Raw genomic sequence first — 19,782 nt, forward strand, 5'->3', positions numbered from 1 at the left:
CTAGGCTACGGCTTGTTTACGCAGAGACAGGCTTCACTAACCGTACTCCCAACATCATAGGTTTCAGTGTAATACAGCTGGTGAATCGTAAAGACTGGTTAACCCACAGGCTTCCATGTCCCGAGCACAGAAGAACAAGGTTTTCTTGCTTAGTCACGCCCGTACTCATGGGTGTGTTAAGCTATGGACCACCTCCATGGTCTGCACCGATTGGCGTTTGCATTTGACAGGCTTGTCCTTCGAAATAGCCATTCTCCGTGGCCATGGGCGGGGCGCACAGTCGGCTATAGCGAAACTGAATTACCGGCAGACGCAAACTTACCCTGCCTGATCTTTCGTGTGTGGGAATGTACCGGACACTGCGTGGGAAAGTAGGGTCCCACAAGTACATTTCGGGAATGTCTAAAGATTTGGACCCCCTTTAGAGAACGTAGTTTAGGATCCGTCAGGTTACGTTTGCTGGTCGGGACAAATTTGATTTGTTTTTCCTACACATAATGAAGTGACATTGCATAATTCATTCTTTGGATCTCTAAAATCAGGCTTCACAGAGCACATACAGACACTATCGTCGATTCCAGAAGACCTTAAGGGTAAGTGTCTATTCTATTGCCTTTTTCAGATGGTAATCGAAGTGCAAAAAGCAGTACGCTACTATAAACATGACTGGCGCGTGCGAATGTAAGCGTTACATTCGGAATGAAGAAGGCTATCGATTTGACTTAGCTATTTAATTCAATATACCTGACACGTAATAGTAAACAGGGATTAGTTACACGAAATTTTTGTATAACTAGCCCAGCCTAGACAAGAGTTATTTTGTAGCTTGTGGGTAAATTTGTTTTAAATTGAGCAGAAAAACACCACTGTCCTTCAGAGGTAAACCCGTTGGTTTTAAAACGAATTATACAAGTCTGTCTGTTAACATGTGTATTAAACCATTCACCAAGACATGTATAGTGTAGGCCAATCTTACTTGTTATCTTTAAATTCTATGAACCGCTTGAGACGCAGAAATCACATGATCGGAAGAATACGCGAGTATGTGCTGGAGCCAACCCAATGTGCGATATTGCCTTCTAGCCTGCGGAACGAGCGAGGTGTCCATTTCAGTGCGAATTTGAATCTGTCTGCGATTTTTACGCACAGAAGTCGTTGCAAGTTTGAGGTGGCGTGATTCGTCATCATACACACAGTGCACTGCCTACCTACCTAGTGTAGTGTACATGTCAGCGATGAATAATTGGCATACCTCGCCTCCATCTCAGCTATGCGCATCATCCCTTCATCATCCGTAACATTACTGGTCTAGTGACCCCTTTTCTACTGTACCCCTTTTAGTCTGTACCAGCAGACTGGTGTTATTTTATCGTCCATGCCCCACCGATATTCTTTAATACGTTGTATTATTTGTGCAGAAGGCTAGTTGTTGTTTGTTGAACGCAAGTAAGTTGGAGTTTTGGCATGTACTTGAGAATGCCCAGTGCACTTGACTTGTCTGAACTTGAAAATATCTTTCATGATGTAGCCCCCCATGTCAGGCTGCTAGCTTCTAGCTTGAGTTGCCACTTTAGATACCTGAGATCATGAAGCACAAATGCAAATTAATTTACTTAACAGTTCTGCGTGTTAATTTATGAGGCTGTTTAGGTTTCAGGCCCTGCTTTGGCGCACAGCTTTATTGCCAGCCCCCTCGTGCTTCCGAAATATTATCTCATGGAGGCAGGTCGGTTGGGACGCTGATGTAAGGGCACAGATAAAACTGGAGGTATGACGAGTGGTGTCACACAGACACCATAGTCGTAACACACACACTCACACACACACCACACCTCTGCCAGCTGGACGCAGACTCCTGTGGTCCACAAGGGAGGGCGAGAACGAGAGAGAAAGAGAGTGAGACAGAGAAAGGTAGGGGAAGACAAAATGTTTGGCAAAATGTAGTGAGATCCAGAGCGGGTGTTGAAGGCAGCAGGTGGACTTTTCCAGGCCACTGTTGGCTGGTATGTGTGTGCTGCAGGAGCTGATTGAGGGTGAGCTCTCTCTAGCCATGCCTGCATGAGTCATGCTGCTGTATATGTCTGTCTGTCTGTCCGACTGTCACACTGTCTGTCTGTCTGTCTGTCTGTCTGTCTGTCGGTCAGTCTGGCCAGCCTATCCATGTAAGTGTTCTACTAGGCGCACCATAGCACCTATTGCTCCTTTTGAAACGAGCACGGTTAGCCCATCCTGGGGAGAGAAGAAGGAAGAGCATGAGGAAGGAAGGAGACACACATGAGCCGTTCTGAGAGCGTTACTGAGAGCGGGGGACAAAGGCCACTGGGTTCTGACTCATACGACATCTCGGCACTGAAGCCTGGAATGCTCAACTTTTTATTGAGCCTCCCATTCTCTTTCAGTGCCACGATGATGCATCCTCTGTGAGGAAGTGGAGAAAAGAAAAAAAAAAAAAAAGAAACAAGCAACGGTTCCTGGAATCAGCGGTGATGAAATCTCAGTGCGCTCGCCTTAGCTTGTGGTTTCTATAAAAGACATTCTGGGCAGAGCTTCCCCCGGCCTCCCTGATAGTGTGCTAAATGGGTGAGGTCTTTAAAAACTTCCATGTGTGCCGAGCACATACACCTCAAAATGAGCCACTCAAGTTTGCCTAGGAAAGGCGTAGACTCGCGAGACAACAGTGTGAGGAAAGACGAGAAAGCTCCATATGCTTATGCGCTGTATTGTTTTAAGAAGATCATTGGCTGCTTGGTCATTGGCTCTTGTGAATAGTAATAGGTTCTGTGCTATGATACTAATGGTACATGCAGAGGAAGCAGCCAGCAAGCTTTCAACAACATCCATAATACAGTGCATATCTCTCTCCCTGATCTCATTGATTACAAAAGGCCAACCGGCTAGCATGAATGGAGAGTGGGGCTCAAGCTTTTTCCTCCTTCCTTTCAGTATGCTAACCAACCTGTATGACCGCTTTTGGAAACAGGGACATAGTTCTTCCAGAGCAGAGACACTGCGTTGTGTGTTGAGAGTCGACCATTCCCTCAATTGCTGACAAATAGACAGTGCTTCTAATGTTGCCTCCCCCAGGGCAATGAGAAGGCTGATGACTAAAGCAGATCCTCCCTGGCCGAACTGTGTGTGTGTGTGTGTGTGTGTGGGGGGGGGGGGGGGGGGGGGTGACGGCCATGTTCACCTTTCGTCTGTTGTTTTCGTCTCTCCCCAGACCTCATAGTGGTACCTGAAAGATTTTTTATGCCAAAAAATGATTTTTTTATGCCAAACTCTGTCAGTGTTAATATGTGCGGAATACACCCCCGCGCTCAATTCACACACACACACATACACAAACACACACACACACACACATACACAAACACACACACACACACACACACACACACACACACACACACACACACACACACACACACACACACACACACACACACACACACACACACACACACACACACACACACCCCACACCCCACCTCGTATTCAAGTCAGCAGAATTTTAACACAGTGACACTCTGCTTTAACAGCCACTGTAAATGCTTTCCAGACCAGGGTCACATTCATGAGCGCTGTCTGACATTGTTGTGCTAAAAAAAATTGAAAAATGAAACTGGTTGTTTCACATAAAATTCCTGTCATAGCACAGATGCAGGGATATGTGGGGTCAGATCTAGCAGCTCAACCCAGACCAGCCCAGCCCAGCTCAGCCCAGCTCAGCTCAGCTCAGCTCAGCCCAGCCCAGCTCAGCTCAGTCCAGCCCCACCTCCTCCTGCGCCTCCTGGAGGTGGCATGCCGCAGAGCCTGATGGGACGGCCGGCGCGAGGAGCGCAGATGTGATGTAACACGCTGCAGGTCTATTTCAGGTCCTCCGAGCACGCGGGGAGGCAGTGGACTCCCCCCCCCCCCCCCTCCCTCCCTCCCCCTCAGTCAGGGAGGTTTGCCTCAGACACACGGCAGCTCAGACAGCCCTCAGACAGGCAGGAATGAGAGAGCGTGGCTGATTAGTTTGGGTGTGAAAAACGAAATGAATGAATTGATGGAGGCCAGTAAATCAGTGTTGTTGATGGGATTATGGGATCATTTGGAGTGTGTGTGTGTGTGTGGGGGGGGGGGGGGGGGGGGGGGTAACCATCAAGGGCGTAGGAATGTTGCGGGTGTCACTGAGGTAGGCTGGTTGTACTTTGACCTCAGCTCAGTGACTGTGAGCGCTGCTGACGTGCTATTAGGTTCTGCCTTTCAATTACAGTCTTGTAGCAGTGGGGGTCTGTTCTTTTTCTCTCTGTCTAAACATAGCTGCGTCTGTGACCACAGATGTTTTATTCTAGCGCTCACACAGCCGTTCATACAATACCTCAGAAACTAGCTGACTCCTGTCATTCAAAGATGACTCTGGTGTTAGATAATTTGTGTCCACTGCCATATATCCAGTGTGTTAGATATATGATGGAAGTTTGACTTTCAAACATATAGTATGTTCTTATTCGATCTGTTCTCACGGCAGTACTCTCCCACAATTACGCATTCATTTGATTAGCACTGGCTGTATCCCCAATAGCCTCAAACTAGGTCAGTGAAAAGACCAAGGCTTATATTCGCAGAGATAATGAAAGTTGCAAATGCAGCAGCTGAAGTCATTACTCTGCCATGCCTCAAAAGTACAGTCCACCTCAGGCCTCGCCGTGCATTAAAAGCTTCAGCTGAATTAGTCTGTGCTGCGCTCCCAGAGCTTAGGTTTAATCATTACCACACGGCCACACAAAATCTCCGCCTGCGAAGTGTCCTCTGTCCACTGCTGTAGGGATGTATGCGCGATTCTAAATATGGCATCTGGCCGTCATCACCCCTGTCTTTGGCAGAACAAACACGGAGGTGGGCAGTGGGCAGAACCAACACTGGGGTGCAGTGGGCAGTGGGCAGAACAAACAAGGAGGTGCAGTGGGCAGTGTTTTTTTTTCTCTGCATTTACTCCACGGCAGTTGTAGGCCGTTTGAGTCATGGAAGCATCGCTACCTGTACCAGTATCAGGCATCGTGCCGATCTTGTGCTCATATACTCTTACTCTTAAAAGTTCTTCGATACCACGCACCGGTACCACTTCATAGTAACATTACGTTAAACTTAAGGCTGCCGTCAGGTGTTCTGTCATGTTTTCCTGCCCTATCAGACCTGCCTACCATAAACAGTTAGCTAGGAGAAATTGAAATTGAACACAGGCATGGGCAAATTATTTAGTTACTTGGTATAGTACTCGGTATCGGCAAGTACACAAATATCAGCAATCGCACTCAGTCTGGAAAAAATGGTATCGGTGCATCCTTAGTTTGAGTGTATCTCGGTCTTCTCCACCCTTGCAGTCTTTCGGAGGAACGTTGCCCAATGTGAGGGCGTGATTTGGGCCTGTCTGCGACTTGGCCCTCCCTGACCTCATGAGAGTAGGTGGGTCCGTGGATGACTAATAATAACTGTCAACAAGATTCTTGCCAGGTCAGTGTGATGAGAATGTTACTCAATTTACACAGAAGGTTCACCCTGGGTTTGTACAGAGAAACATACCATTCCATTGTTCAAATAAGACATTTACACGAAGGTAGATGGCAGATATTTTAACAATTCAGATGCAAATATTCATATAATATTATTCGGCTTTGCCGTCTGATATTTCCCTGCATGACCTCACTCTCGGTTAGTAAGTAGTTAATATATACTGTATCTGTTTGTTCTCATCAGGCAACGATCCTGGTTCTCTCTACATCCATCTTTTATGTAGCGCCATCATCAAAGTCCTGGTTATTATTATTAATTGTAAAGGTTAAGCTACAAGTATTTGATGAATGTGTGATATGAATGAATTAATGAATATTAATGAATTATCGGAGCACAAACTATATTTTTCGATAAAGAAAAAAAAGTGAAACACTCCAAACAAACTTGTGGCTCAATCTTCAACTTGTGTCCAGTGTAGCATTTGGGTATGTGTGTGTGTGTGTGTGTGTGTGTGTGTGTATGGTACTCTGCCCAGTGCTTGGCAAGGGTGCCCTGCAGCCCATGCCCATAGTTGCCTCACTGGGGGCATCGTTGCCAACTTTCCCTTTCCATGTGTCATTACTCATGGCTTGGCTTTATGCTGCGCCAGGGGGAATGATGTAAAGTTGGGTACGTACTGTATCAGGTGGATGGCAGGCCAGGCTCTTGCCTTGAGCAGCTGGGAGGCACGAGGGGTGGGGCAGGTGGTGGGAGGAGGGGGGTGCTGGCTGCTGGGGTTGCCTGCCGTCAAACAGTCATGCCCCAAAACATAGCTGTGTCTGGACGGACAGAGCACAGAGAGAGAGAGATGCGAAAGAAAAATGTCAATTAATGGAAGCTGTCCGATTGGTTGTCTGTGTAGTGGACGTAGCCTGGATTTGCATGGGCTTTTATGCACCAGAGGTTTACAGATGCAGACTCGTGCCTCCCAGCTGCTCACTGCGCCCTGATCCTGTGTGCGTTCGCTCTCGCAGAGAAAGCTGATGCGAGCGCTTTCATTTCTGGGCTTGTGCAATGGAGTGGTTGATGATAGGGGAAGTGGTGGTGGTGGTGGCGGGCGGTGGTGATGGTGGCGGTAAGGTCCCTCTCTATCTCTGTCCCTCCTTAGCCTCGTATCGCCCTGCTGTGGGTGGTGTGCACGACTCGAGGGGAACAGGCTGAGCTCATTTCCGCAGTCGAGTCTGTGTATTTCTTCTGTAGAGGGACGTGGGACGTGTGGAGTGCTGCAGTGAGACCCCCCCCCCCGCCCCCCCACCTCCAGCCTGCTCCTCTTCCCCTGGGGTCTGCCTCAGCCTGCCCCACTCTTCCTGTGACTGTGTTTGTGAGTTTCCTCATCGTTACTCCCACTCTCTCTCTCTCTCTTCCTCTCCCTATCTCTCCCTATCTCTCTCTCTCTCTCTCTCTCTCTCTCTCTTCCTCTCCCTCTCCCACTCTCTCTCTCTCTCTCTCTCTCTTCCTCTTCCTCTCCCACTCTCTCTCTCTCTCTCTCTCTCTCTCTCTCTTCCTCTCCCCCCCTCTCTCTCTCTCTCTCTTTCCATCTCTCCAGTGGGTGGTAGCTTTTACTTCCTCTTCGTGACCTTTAATAGAAAGAAAAACAAGGCTTCACGTTGACTTCAGATTTGACTGCAGGTGACATAAAGTTTGCCTTAAAACGCTACTCTTCCTCTGATGACCGGATTTTTGGTGGTTTCAAGGTTTCAAAGCCTGTCCAGGCAGCCATACACCTCCATGGACTCTCGTAGTTTAAGCAGAGGTGAACTTTACTAGGTTTGTGTGTCTCTCGTGAAATCTCTAACGAGGATAATGAAATGCTCCTGTGAAGCACTCAGCGCCAAGCCTGTAACACAGAGGCTGGAGCACATTACACACTGGGGCTCTGGGAAGATCAATAGACTGTAAATCCTTTAATGGAAATGTGGAGAGGCGGCTTGCAGTGCCTTAGCAGCCCAGATATGAGAATTCAAGTGATGTTTAAAAGTGCCATTTTACAGCAGACCTGCTCCGTGCTTCCTTGATGTTATTTGCATCAATCTGCTTTTGCTGACAAAAAGCCTGCTAGGGTGCAGGCAAATATATCTTTTTTGACCCTATATGGGTTGGAAACTTAAAGATTCTATCAGTGGCAGTCAGATATGTTATATTTCAGAAAAGATAACTGAGATATAATCTGCCGGAATTGTGTGAGTGAGTGTGTGCATGTGTGTGTGTGTGTGTGTGTGTGTGTGTGTGTGTGTGTGTGTGTGTGTGTGTGTGAGAGAGAGAGAATGAGCGGGAAAGAGAGAATGTCAACCAAAGATAAAGGGGTTGTGAGACTCAGACTGCATTCAAACCACAAGGTGAGCACCTGTGCTACTGTGCCAGCGGTCTTAGCGCTGGTGCTAAAAGCAGCCCTCATAGCGTCCTGCCCATGGGATAGCATTAGAGTGGCGCTTTAAGTTACACTTTAATGACCAGTCCTCCCACCTGTTGTCTTGTTGCACTTATCTGATCCTGCACATTTTTCAAAGCTAGTGCACATGAAAGAGAGGCGCCCGACCACATCGTGCTCACCCCACCATAAGGCCCAGGCTTGTAGGCTGTGGTTGTGGTGGTGGTGGTGTTGGTGTTGGGCGGTGGGGGTGTGCAGGAACAGGATGAAGTTAAAGGAAGCTGCCTCTCGCTGCTGGAGGTTGTTGCGCTTTGTGTGTGTGTGTGTGTCTGAGTGTGAGTGTGTGTCTGAGTGTGAGTGTGTGTGTGTGTGTGTGTGTGTGAGAGTGAGTGTGATTCTGATTGTGATTGTGATTGTGTGTGTGTGTGTGAGAGAGAAAAAGTATGTGTGTGTGTGTATAAGTGTAAGTGTGTGTGTGTCCGTGGCTCTTGCTGCTATCATGCTGCAGTGACATGGAGCCAAGCAGCCCCGACCGCCTCCAACAGCAGAGTCAGCAGTGGCCGTGGCAGCCGTGGTTTCTCTTCCTCCTTTCCTCCTCTCCCTCTGTGAGTATCCTAGGGAGAGAGCCATCACATTGAGGGACAGAACCCTTGAGAATGTAGACAGAGAGAGAGAGAGAGAGAGAGAGAAAGAGAGAGAGGGAGAGAAAGAGGGGGAGAGAGAGAGAGAAAAAGAGAGAGCAGGTGCTGCTGGCTTAACATGCTTTTCTTTCTGTAGATTGATTTTTTTTTCATCTGCTTATTTGCAATTATCCCGTAAGCGTGTAATTAGACACACCTGCTTCCCTCATACCTTGTGTACTCACAGTTAATTCTCGAATTCTTAATGAATGATGACGGCTTAAAGAGTAAAAACAAGGGCAAGACTGCCTGGCTAGATCATTTCAGTTAAGGCTGTTGTTAATTACGGGCTTGACAGACACTTTTGTAATAACGGTGTAGGAAAGTCAACATGACTCAGAAGATCGCATGCTAGACCTTGTGGTAATTATGTGTTTTGCCCAAAACAGGAAATGGTGTGGGATTTAATTTAGTCGAAATGCAGCCAAATGGTTCATGGTTTCTCTGTAGCTGGCAGGAGGGTGTTCCTTGTTTTGGTCTTCAGAAGGGTGTGAGTTGTAGTGTGTTTCCCTTTGAAGCTGTAGTCTCTGTCCCAACCCCCAACCGTCCGTTGCCATGCGTCAGCCTGTACAGTAATCCTGGCGCTTCCCTTCTGACAGTGAAATCCTCCGCCCCTCTCCTGTGTATCTGAATGGATCCTTCTGACAGTGAAATCCTCCGCCCCTCACCTGAATGGATCTCGCCAGTTTCGTTTTGACAGGATAGTGTAGATGTGATATGCGGTCTGTTCTCTGTTCTCTCTTCGGACCCGCTCGCCATGCAAACATCCGTGGAAGATGTGCAGAATACAGAGGTGTGAAAGTTCTCTGTTAAACACAAAGTAGTGTGCGGCCTCTTCTCTCTGTCAGCATTCAAACTCAGGGGACTACCCTTAGTGTCAACTCTACTTTTAAGAGTTGTTTAAAAAGCATATCCAGTTGGGATTGAACATAACTTAAACTTAAATACACACATTTAATACTAACTTAATACACACTTATACACACTTAAACACACTTAATACACACATTTGTAATACACACTTATACACACTTAATACACACTAAAATACACACTTAAATACACTCTTAAATACACGCAAACCTGGCTCATTTAAATAGCATTGTAGCTTTGTGGCTTTGTGGCATTTGCAGCAGGAAAGTTAAAGGGATGCCACCGGTCAGGGGGAGGGGAGTGGAGTGGAGTGAGGAGTCACATTTGTTGTTTCCTCAGACGCTCCGGAAACGGAGAAGCCTCACAGACACGAGTGTGCTTCCTGTCTCCGCTGTCCCTATCCTTCCGCCCGTGCCAAAATAGTCCCAAAAGAGTGACCCCCTGCCCCGCTTGCCTCCCCCAGAGGAAGTGATGTCATGGAAAATGTGGTGTCTTCGTGGTGGGGTAGTCTATTTTTTGCTTGTTTTGATGGGCTCCCACCAGGACACTGTTACTGTTATCGGGTCAGTGTGTTCATAGCCCGTTATCACTGGGTGGGCGCAAACTCTATGGTGGTGACCTCACGTTTACCATTGTTAGCGCTTCCACATATGTCACCTTCCAACCAATAAATTACTGACTTCCAAGTACTGGAGTGAACCACTTGACGCCAAACCCCCGGCCCCCCCACCCGCACCCCAACCCCACCCCCCTATACCAGGGCTTGCTGACCTCCTGAGTAGACCCATGCTCATCACACCCAGGCCGAAGGGACAATGAGGCTTTTTGTGGAGCTCCTCCAGGCAGACATTATGCTGGAGAGCACTTGGATGGGAATCACATGTTGTTTGGGCATGCTACGCTACGCTAGGCTCCCGTGGCTGTTGAGTGTTTTCCCCTTTACTCACTTAAACAGGCCTTCCCACAGACAAACAGGCGCTTGTCTGCATCGGGGAGCTCTGTTACACACAATGTTTCTCTTTTTCTGCACACAAATGGTGTGCTCTTCCTAGTGCAAGTTGTGTGCATATGTAAGTGTGTGTGTATGTGTGCCTGTGAGTGTGTATGTTTGTGTGTGTGTGTGCATATGTAGTGTGTGTGTGTGTGTATCTGTGTGTGTGAGTCTGTGTGCAAGTGTGCTAATGTACTATGTGTGTGTGTGTATGTTTGAGTGTGTTTTTGTGAGTGTGTATTTGTGAGTGTGTATGTGTGAGTGTGTGTGTGTGAATATGTAAGTATTCTTATGTATGTGTGAGTGTGCATTATGTACATGTAAGTGTGCTTATGTATGTGTGTGTGTGTGCATATGTACATGTAAGTGTGCTTATGTATGCGTGTGTGTGTGCATATGTAAGTGTGCTGATGTATGTGTGAGTGTGTATGTTTGTGTGTGTCTGTGTGTGTGTTTGTGTGTGTGTGCATATTTAAGTGTGCTGATGTATGTGTGTGTGTGTGTGCCTGTGTGTGTATGTGTGAGCGTGTATGTTTGTGTGTGTCTGTGTGTGTGTGTGTGTGTGTGTGTGTGTGTGAGTGTGTGTGTGTATGTTGTGTGTGGAGTAGCCCATCCCATGGGACATGCCATGTCACGCAGACTGTATGACAAGCTGTGAAAGGTCAGAAGGTCAAATGCTTTCTCAGCTTCCTGTCACAACATTAGTGCTGATGTTATTGATTTTGCTAACGGAACATGTACTGAATGTAACTTTTGGCCAGTAGACTTGACCCACAGTTCTGTGTATAATCTCTTAGAGAGAATTTGTCTGAAAAAAAATAAGACAATGAGCCTAGCTGTTATACATAGAGAACCAATCCTACTGCCATTAACTTTGATAGCCACCCTCGGACACATTGGTTAATCATCATCAATCTGTCCTCATCTCCTTCCCTCATTCTTGCAGGATGAGTGTGTCTGCTTGGTGACACGCACCTAGTGTGTTTGCTCCTCCTGAGATAAAGGCACGTGGTGTGTGTGTGAGTGTGTGTGTGTGTGTGTCCATGTGGTGTCCTGAGCTTCCCAGGCGCTGCGCCCTGTGTCTCTTGCCAGGCTTTCGGTCTCGTTATCTGGGCCACAGCTGGGATGAAAGCGGCCTGGGTGGTTCAGTGACCCCCCCCACCCCACTCACCCCACTCCTACTCAGGGGCCGGGGCCTTCCTGTGTGGGCGCGCTACTGTGGAAGATAGGAGCCGCTATCCGTAGGAAAAGAGAACCACAGCACAGCCAACGCTCGCCACAGATAGCAGATGTGTGTTGGACATGCGCAGAGAAGTGAGAGGTATCTAGGCGCTGCCTCTCTCATCTCTCACCCACCCAAACATCGCTTTGAACAGACAAGGGATGGCGATGTGATGGTCTCATGCAGTGCCCCAGTAGTGTTGAGATTAATGACCGAGGGCTGTTTTAAAACTGGAGTTAAGTTACAGCTCGTCTAAGTATTTCATTTGTTTTAGCTGATTTATATTATACCCGTCCCAGTAAGGTGATCTTAATCCTCTCAAGTGTACACTCTAAATTAGTTCTACAAACACTGGCACTGGCTCAGACTAGATAGTCATGCCTGGACCATGAAATATGCCCGCCGTCCAGAAAGGGGAAAAAGGGTCTCTAGAGGCTTGTTCGCTGTGCCAGTACTGAGAGTGTCTGTGTGTGTGTCTGTGTGTGTGTCTATGTGTGTGTGTGAGTGTGTGTGTGTTTGTGTATGGGGTGGGGGGGTGACTGTGGCTGACTGGTGTAGGGTACATGGGGTTGAGAGGGCTGCTGGTCTCTCTGTGTATGTGTCTGTCCCCCTCCATAAGGAAACACACGCTGAATTATTCATGTTTGTGAAACTGCTGAATAATTTAACAAATGAATAATCTGTTCTTTTTCTTCTTCTTCTTCTTCTTCTTCTTCTTCTTCTTCTTCTTCTTCTTCTTCTTCGGCGTCATGCCGGGAATACAAGTAAAACAGATGAAACAAACTTGCGTGTCTTCGAGGCGTGTTCATCGACTCGTTTTTAGAAAGGAGCTCTGAATCCGGAGGCCATAATTTAAGAGTCCCCCTCCATGAAATATACCTCAGCCCTCAGACTGGTTTTTATAGTGTTCATCTTTGGGTTTTGAGGAAGTGCCAACAGCACTATACAGAGTTTGGGTCCTCCTTTAGTGTGTGTGTGTGTGTGTGTGTGTGTGTGTGTGTGTGTGTGTTTGCAGAGTTTGGGTCCTCCTTTAGTGGCAATTATGCGTGCAGCAGCAGGCCCCAGTGTGGCTGTTAAATATATATGAGACTATTTCTGGGGCTGAGTGTTGAGCGCTGTATGGCTGCATCATGTTATAAACAACCACCGGTCACAGAACAATCCCCTGCTGACAGCCGCTAAAGGGGGGAGAGAAGCGGACAGGTCGACCGTCCCCCCCCCCCCCCCCAACACCACCACCACCCCCCCCCCACCCTCTCCAACCCCCCACCCTCCAATTGACACTTGTTTTGGCGTCGGCTCCTCGCTACTCGCCCAGCTCGCTCGTTACGCTGGAACGGTGAGTGTTGAAAGTAATCAGGCCTCGGGTAATTAAATCAAACACAGCCCGAGCTCATTAGGCACGCGGTTAAAACGCCACGATCACCTGGATGCAGGGTCTGGTGGAGGTGGTGGTGGGGGTGGAGGTGGTGGTTGTGGGGATGGGGGTGGTGATGGGGGGGGGTCTTTGTAGGGATGGCAGGGTTCTTCGACTGTTAAACATTTCATGAAATCTATTAGGGCTGGGCGATATGACGATATATATCGTGAGGACGATAGAAACGTGTCTATCGTGACCTTTCTCCTCTATCGTTTCTATCGTGATAAACTTATTTTTTCACTATTACAGCTAATATACATTTTAATATAATTTCACATCCTAATATAACATTTTGCTTTTCTTATTATGCAAACTCTAAGTTTATACAACTGTAAAAAAAGAATATTAAGATACATTTTAGAGAACGTGGTTTTGCGACACGACACCGCTTTACATTACGCTGCTTTGCATCATACGCTTGCGACATGATTGACGGTGAGAGCCAGCGAAATTTAATTCTGGTTTAAAAAAAAAATGAATAATGGACGCGCTGCAGGAAGGTGTAACTGTTACCAAAGCCGCTGTTATACAATTGGGCATCGACACCCATTGCTAATGACAGCGTCATTACTTTATTGCAGCAGTGAAAATCAAGACATTACAGACGTGCAAATGCTGGGGTGGCCCATTCAAATCAACGGAACTTTTTTGAACATTTTGGAGAGCCGTATAATACGAGTATAATACAAGTGTAGCCATTTATTAGCAGATTCTGTTCCATTTTTCTCAATGATGGTCAAATAGTTGTAGTTTAAGATGCACTATTTCGTTAGTTTAGATTTCTTTTCAGTATTTCAAAAGTGAAGGAGCTGTGGGAGCACAAGAACAGTGAGCATCTAGCAGCGATTATCATAGACATAGCATATGTGTATGTCTTTGGCGTTTATAGCTTAACTATCTAGATTCTAAGTAGCATGGAGGTTTTTTTTGGTACTCCACGTAGATCATAAACCCTTGAAGATAAAATTGAAATTGGTTGGGAAATGTAAACGCTAATATGCTTTTTATCCAGATAAAACGCAGCTCCATCGTTTACTTGCGTTTGTTTACAGGACCATCTTCACTGTTGCACCAACGGGTTGAAGCGGTCAATGGGGTGTATGTGTAATGGCCAACTTCTTAATTTTCTTATTTTTATACGTGGCCATATAAGAAAATGTTTTTCTCATCATTATTGCTATAGCATATGAACAAACATTGAAAAGAAAGTTTTTTAATTAAATTAAAGTTGATTTATCTTCTGAAGGTAGGCCTACATTAAAGAACCACTAAAAGTCACAAGCACTGGACTAAATGTCATGCACTTTGTTTTAATCTTACTATTTAAAGATTCAATGGCAACGTTCAGTACAATCTGCGTAATTGTGGTACAGGTCGTGATGGATCACACTTTTAAGTACACCCCTATCCAGTAAAGCAAGAGGGCATATCGTGATATATATCGCTATCGTGATATAAAATAATCCATATCGTGATATATGTTTTTTTCCATATCGCCCAGCCCTAAAATCTATGGGAGAGATTGTGGCATGTATTTTGCCTGACAAGGCTTTGCAGGATCAGGCAGGCTTATTACTGTAGTACCGGCCACAACAGATGTCAGATGTTCAGCAGCTACCTAAATACACACGCCATGTTCCTTTAAGGAAATCCTATATAGCAGACCATAGCACTGGTGGCCCTGGCAGGCCGTGACTGAAGTTAACCAGGCAACCTTGAATAGTTCTTTTCACACAGGCCGTAGCCTGAAATCACTCACTTTGAAGTGTTTACTTTGCGCTGTGGAAACCTGGTTGTGCCAGTAAGGCGAGCTGTGAGCGTGAGCAAACACGGTATGAGATCCTCTCTCCCCCCCCCCACCCCCACCCCTCAATTCCCCACCACACCACTACCACCAGCCCTTGCAGTCCCAGTCTGCACAGCTGTGACACTTGATACCAGGGTCAGCTGTGGTGGGTATTCCTGTTGTGTGTGTGTGTGTGTGTGTGTGTGTGTGTGTGTGTGTGTGTGTGTGTGTGTGTGCGCGTCTACTGTATGTGTGTGAGTGTGTATGTGTGTGTATGTGTATGTGTGTGTGTGTGCGTGTTTATGTGTTTGCTTTTGAATGTCATACGCTGCATGGTGTAGGGGTGACAGCCTGTCACGTGTCAGTGTCTGGGCGCACTGCAGGGCTGTGACGTGACGTGTCCCCTGTGCCTGGGGGAGAGGCAGCGCGGGAAGCCAAGTGTTGTCGGTTGGCTCACATGATGCATGATGGAGGAGCACTGCCTGTAGGCCTGATACCCAGTCTCATCACAGACGATTCAAAGAGCAGGGCTTTGCTGCTTCAAAACCACTTTCAAGCTCTTTGAACTGTGTGTGTGTGTTTCTATGTGTGTGTGTGTGTGTGTGTGTGTGTGTGTGTGTGTGTGTGTGTGTGTGTGTGTGTGTGTGTGTGTTTGTGTGTTTCTGTTTGTGAGAGAGAGATAAAGATGCTTTGTTATTCATCTTATGGACAGTGTTTCAAAGAAAGAAACAGAGAGAGAGACAGAAGGAGAGGCATGTGAAGGAGAAAAGACATGGAGCTGGGGAGTAACATGACAAAAGTGTTTGTGTGGAGGGAGAGAGAGAAGGAGAGGGAGAGAGAGAGAGTGACAGGGAGGCAGAGAGAGAAGGCGAGGTAAAGGAAAGAGAGAGAGAAGGAGAGGGAGAGAGAAAGAGGAAGAGAGCGAGGGAGAGAGAGTGACAGGGAGGGAGAGAGAGAAGGAGAGGGATAGAGAGCGGGAGAGAGAAGGAGAGGAAGTGAGAGCAGGAGAGAGAGTGACGAAGGGAGAGAGAGAAGGAGAGGGAGAGAGAGAGAAAGAGAGAGAAAATAAGCTATTCAGGGTGTTGCTGCACTGACGATTATGTCACAGCATCCCAGCATCCAAAATGGGTCTAGTCACCTGGCTCTGCCACCATCAGCCCATTCAAGATGCGTTTATTTTTAGACGCCTAATCTCTCTCAGCAGTCACTCACTGCGTCTCCGCTAAGCAGGAGCAGCTATGCCACTTCTGTCAGCTTCTTAATTGGACTCGCTTGGGTCTGGAATGTTATAAATAGATCAAACGCCCAGATTCTTCGCTTAATGCACAGATATAGACCGATGGGATTCAGACGGACTGAAATGGGACAGGGGGAGAAGGGAGCAGTGTTGCGCCTCTGCTGTGGCTCTGCAGCGCGTAATGCAGGTCAATAGCCAGATCAAATGCACTATTGCTAGTTGTGCCGTAACGCCGGCCTGGTGGGGTCGATGAGATGGTGAGGCCCTGTGGAACCGGAGAGCGTCTGGCTTAAACGCAGGCCTCGGGGGGTAGGGGTGGGGTGTTTTGCACGTGCTCTGCGGTCATGGGAAGTGTAATGCGCAGGCGTGCAACCCTTGGTTGGAAGGCTGGGGAATCCCCATGCTGTGAGGAGCTGCCTTTACATTTCTTCTGCAGGCTTCTCATACTAGTTAGCAGAACCAAAGGAACACACACAAAAATGGGAACGTTGGTCTCTTGTGATGCCTTGTGTTGATTTCGCCGTGTGTTTGCAGATGCTATCACGAGTTCAGACACAGTCACATCCACTGCCTGCCCTATTTGATGTGCTATATCCTTTACATTGTTGCTCTTCTTCAACCGGTTTTTGTGCACACAAGCAGGAAGGATAGAGAGGGAAAATCTAGAGAGGGGGAGAAAGAGGGAGAGAGAGAGAGAGAGAGAGAGAGAGAGAGAGAGAGAGAGACTGCTAAAGACTGCGGGGAGCAGGATGTGCCTCTCTCAGGAAGGAAGTGTCCAGCCTTCCCTAAACAAAAATTAATGAGGTCATCCATCACTAACGCTCCTCGGCCCTGTGTGCTAACGCTCCTCGGCCCTGTGTGCTAACGCTCCACGGCACTGCTCCTCGGCCCTGTGTGCTAACGCTCCTCGGCCCTGTGTGCTAACGCTCCTCGGCCCTGTGTGCTAACGCTCCTCGGCCCTGTGTGCTAACGCTCCACGGCACTGCTCCTCGGCCCTGTGTGCTAACGCTCCTCGGCACTGCCTCCAGCAGGAGCTGCACAGTAAGCCCAGGAACTCTGTCACCCCCAGTAAGGTGCAGAGTCGTCCCTAGGGCACCAGGGCCCGAGCTCTAGTGTCTAAACCTCTCCTGTTCCCTGATGACATGTAGAGTCGCATCAGGGCTCTGTCCACACAGGTTAAGTACAGTGTTATGCTCTGTGCTGCTGTGTCCGTTGACCTGACTTGAGTTCTCTGGAATGTTCCGCGAGAATGTCGACATGGTGACGGATGTGAGCTACTACTGGGGAGTTTTTTGGGGGGAGGGGGTCTCGGAAAAGGCCAGACAAGAAATGAATTAAATATGTACATTTATATCACATAAAAATAAATATGCCATTACCTAAACAAGGCGGATTGCACCAATAAATGCGGGATCCTTGGAAACATAGTATTAAGACAGGATACCAGGATTTCTTTTACTAGATAGCACTGCAGTTGTTTTCATAGTGTTTAGAATTTGTCATTTTGAGCCTGTCGAAAAGCTTAGGCAACTTAATCCCAAGTTTTCATATCAGATCCCGGCCCTGGGCTCAGAATTGTTTTTATTGGGTGGTTATCTGAAAGATGCTATATTTAAATGGTGGAAAATGGAAGGCAGGAAGTTTCCATTAAGACTGTTGTGTGAGATAGCACAAGAGGGGGGGGGAGGAGAGCCTGTTGAAAAGAACACAATGGAGGAGTGAAACAGTCCCGGCCCCTTCAGAGTGGCTCTCGGTCTGGCCTGACTAGCCTGGCTAGCCTCCTCCTGCTCGCGGCGGCGGCGGCGCCTTCCAGCTGACTAACAGGCGACTGTTTAACTGCCCCCCCTCACCTGCCACCTGTTTAGTCTGCGCGCGCTCATACGCAACCAACCCTCAGAAACATGACCAAGCACGTTTGACCAGAGGTTACCAAGCAAGTCATGTGTGGTCATGTGTGGTCAGATGTGAATCAGTATTATTTGTTTACATGGTCAGAAATGTTGGGTGTATGTGTACGGTTGTATGACCTCACGGCTCTGACGAAAAGCCCTGGGAGTGAAACACATGACGGAAGTTCTGGTTGTGTGAATAGAACAGTGTAGTAGATTGTGTAGCCCTTTTGTTGTGTGGATGAGGAAAAGCCCTAGGGTGAATGTGAAACCCAACGCAGACAAAGTGGGAAGTACAAGTTGTACTCGTGTGTCAGGTCGATGTTTTCAAATGCTGTGTTGAAAACACAGTCATTGCCTGGGGAGGAGGAGTCCTGATTGTCTGTCCACACATCCTGAGGTAGCTGTGTGGGGCAACACTAATTACCACGGCGACAAGCAGCTGTGTCTGTGCAGTTGAAAAAAAAAACACAAAGTGTTGCGTCTCGCTCCTGGAAGTGTCTGCCCGTGGCCAGCATCAGGCTGGTGAAGCCATGAGGCAGGAAACTGATCAGGGACCAGTGGGATGCCGGCAGGGCGGTGTGTTTTTCCCCCTTTCTCTGATGATTGGGATCTCTTAGTCAAAACAAGTCTTTCTGAGTCCTCCAGATAACGCTTGAGTCAAGAGTGTGTACGTAACACCAGGGCCCAGACAGATAGGGTAGATTCATTGTGGGAAAAACACTATTTCCCCTTTAGACACGAACAAGTGAGTTGTTATGTTTTTTTCTTTTCTTTTCTCTTGGCTAAGTGATTATATGGGTGTCTAGGCCAGGCCTTTGAAGAGGGCAATTTCCCTTCTGTCAGCCGGAGAGAGGTGATTCATGAAAAACCCTCATGTGAATATTGTTTTGGACATGAGCCACATGTAGGCTTCGCTCCAGTCAAGCCTTCTTAAGGATATCACCCTTTTTCAAAGAAGCCCTCCCACCCCCCCACCCCCACTCCCCTTCAACTGCGCACAGGCGCATCCACAGCGGTGAATGTCTGAATATCTCACTCCACAGTGAGCCTTGAGTCTCAGGTGAGGATGAATATCTCACTCCATAGTGAGCCATGAGTCTCAGGTGAGGATGAATATCTCACTCCACTGTGAGTCTCAGGTGAGGATGAATATCTCACTCCATAGTGAGTCTCAGGTGAGTATGAATATCTCACTCCACTGTGAGTCTCAGGTGAGGATGAATATCTCACTCCATAGTGAGCCATGAGTCTCAGGTGAGGATGAATATTTCACTCCATAGTGAGCCATGAGTCTCAGGTGAGGAGGAATTATTCCTGTGATTGGCACTTCAGGTCGCTGGCTTAGGTGCTGGCCATCTCTGGAGGCGGTCACTGACCCAACCCTAGATCCTGCCCCATCCTGCCCCAGCCCCAGCTCCTGCCCCATCCAGCCTCTGTGCTCCCTGGTCCTCCAAAGGCAGCCCTGGTGTGTTGATGCAGGGTGAGGATATGTGAGGGAGGTTTCCAAGCTGTACAGCTGCTGCTTCCAAGGTTTCACAGGCGCTGTTTTGGTCGGGCCTGGAATGTGAGCCAGGAGCAACACCCTCCTCCCCCTCGTCCTCCTACCCCTGGTCCTCCTACCCACCCCTGTGCACGTTTTGCGCGGGTGGCGACAGGGAGGTCTATCTGTATCTGGGCGAGCTTACAAGCATGCAAGGGAAAGCTGCGGGTGAGGCCCAGGAGGAGAAGGAGGAGAAGGAGTACAAGGATGCGGCCAGCCACAGCCACAGCCTGCTGCT

The 19,782-nt window shown here is 47.9% G+C and overlaps 1 protein-coding gene across 4 annotated transcripts in view; it reads left to right on the top strand.

The window, feature by feature from the left end:
* The first annotated feature begins 359 nt into the window (after nt 1–359).
* rhbdf1a (rhomboid 5 homolog 1a) overlaps nt 360–19,782 on the top strand; it is a 37,902-nt gene continuing 18,479 nt past the window's right edge. For all 4 annotated transcript variants that reach the window (XM_080841227.1, XM_080841229.1, XM_080841228.1 and 1 more), the window contains exon 1: nt 360–593. The gene's annotated coding sequence lies outside the window, so the exon portion shown is untranslated. The remainder of the gene's footprint in view (nt 594–19,782) is intronic.

The sequence above is a fragment of the Sprattus sprattus genome, assembly GCF_963457725.1.
Source record: "Sprattus sprattus genome assembly, chromosome: 6".
Lineage (NCBI taxonomy): Eukaryota > Metazoa > Chordata > Actinopteri > Clupeiformes > Clupeidae > Sprattus > Sprattus sprattus.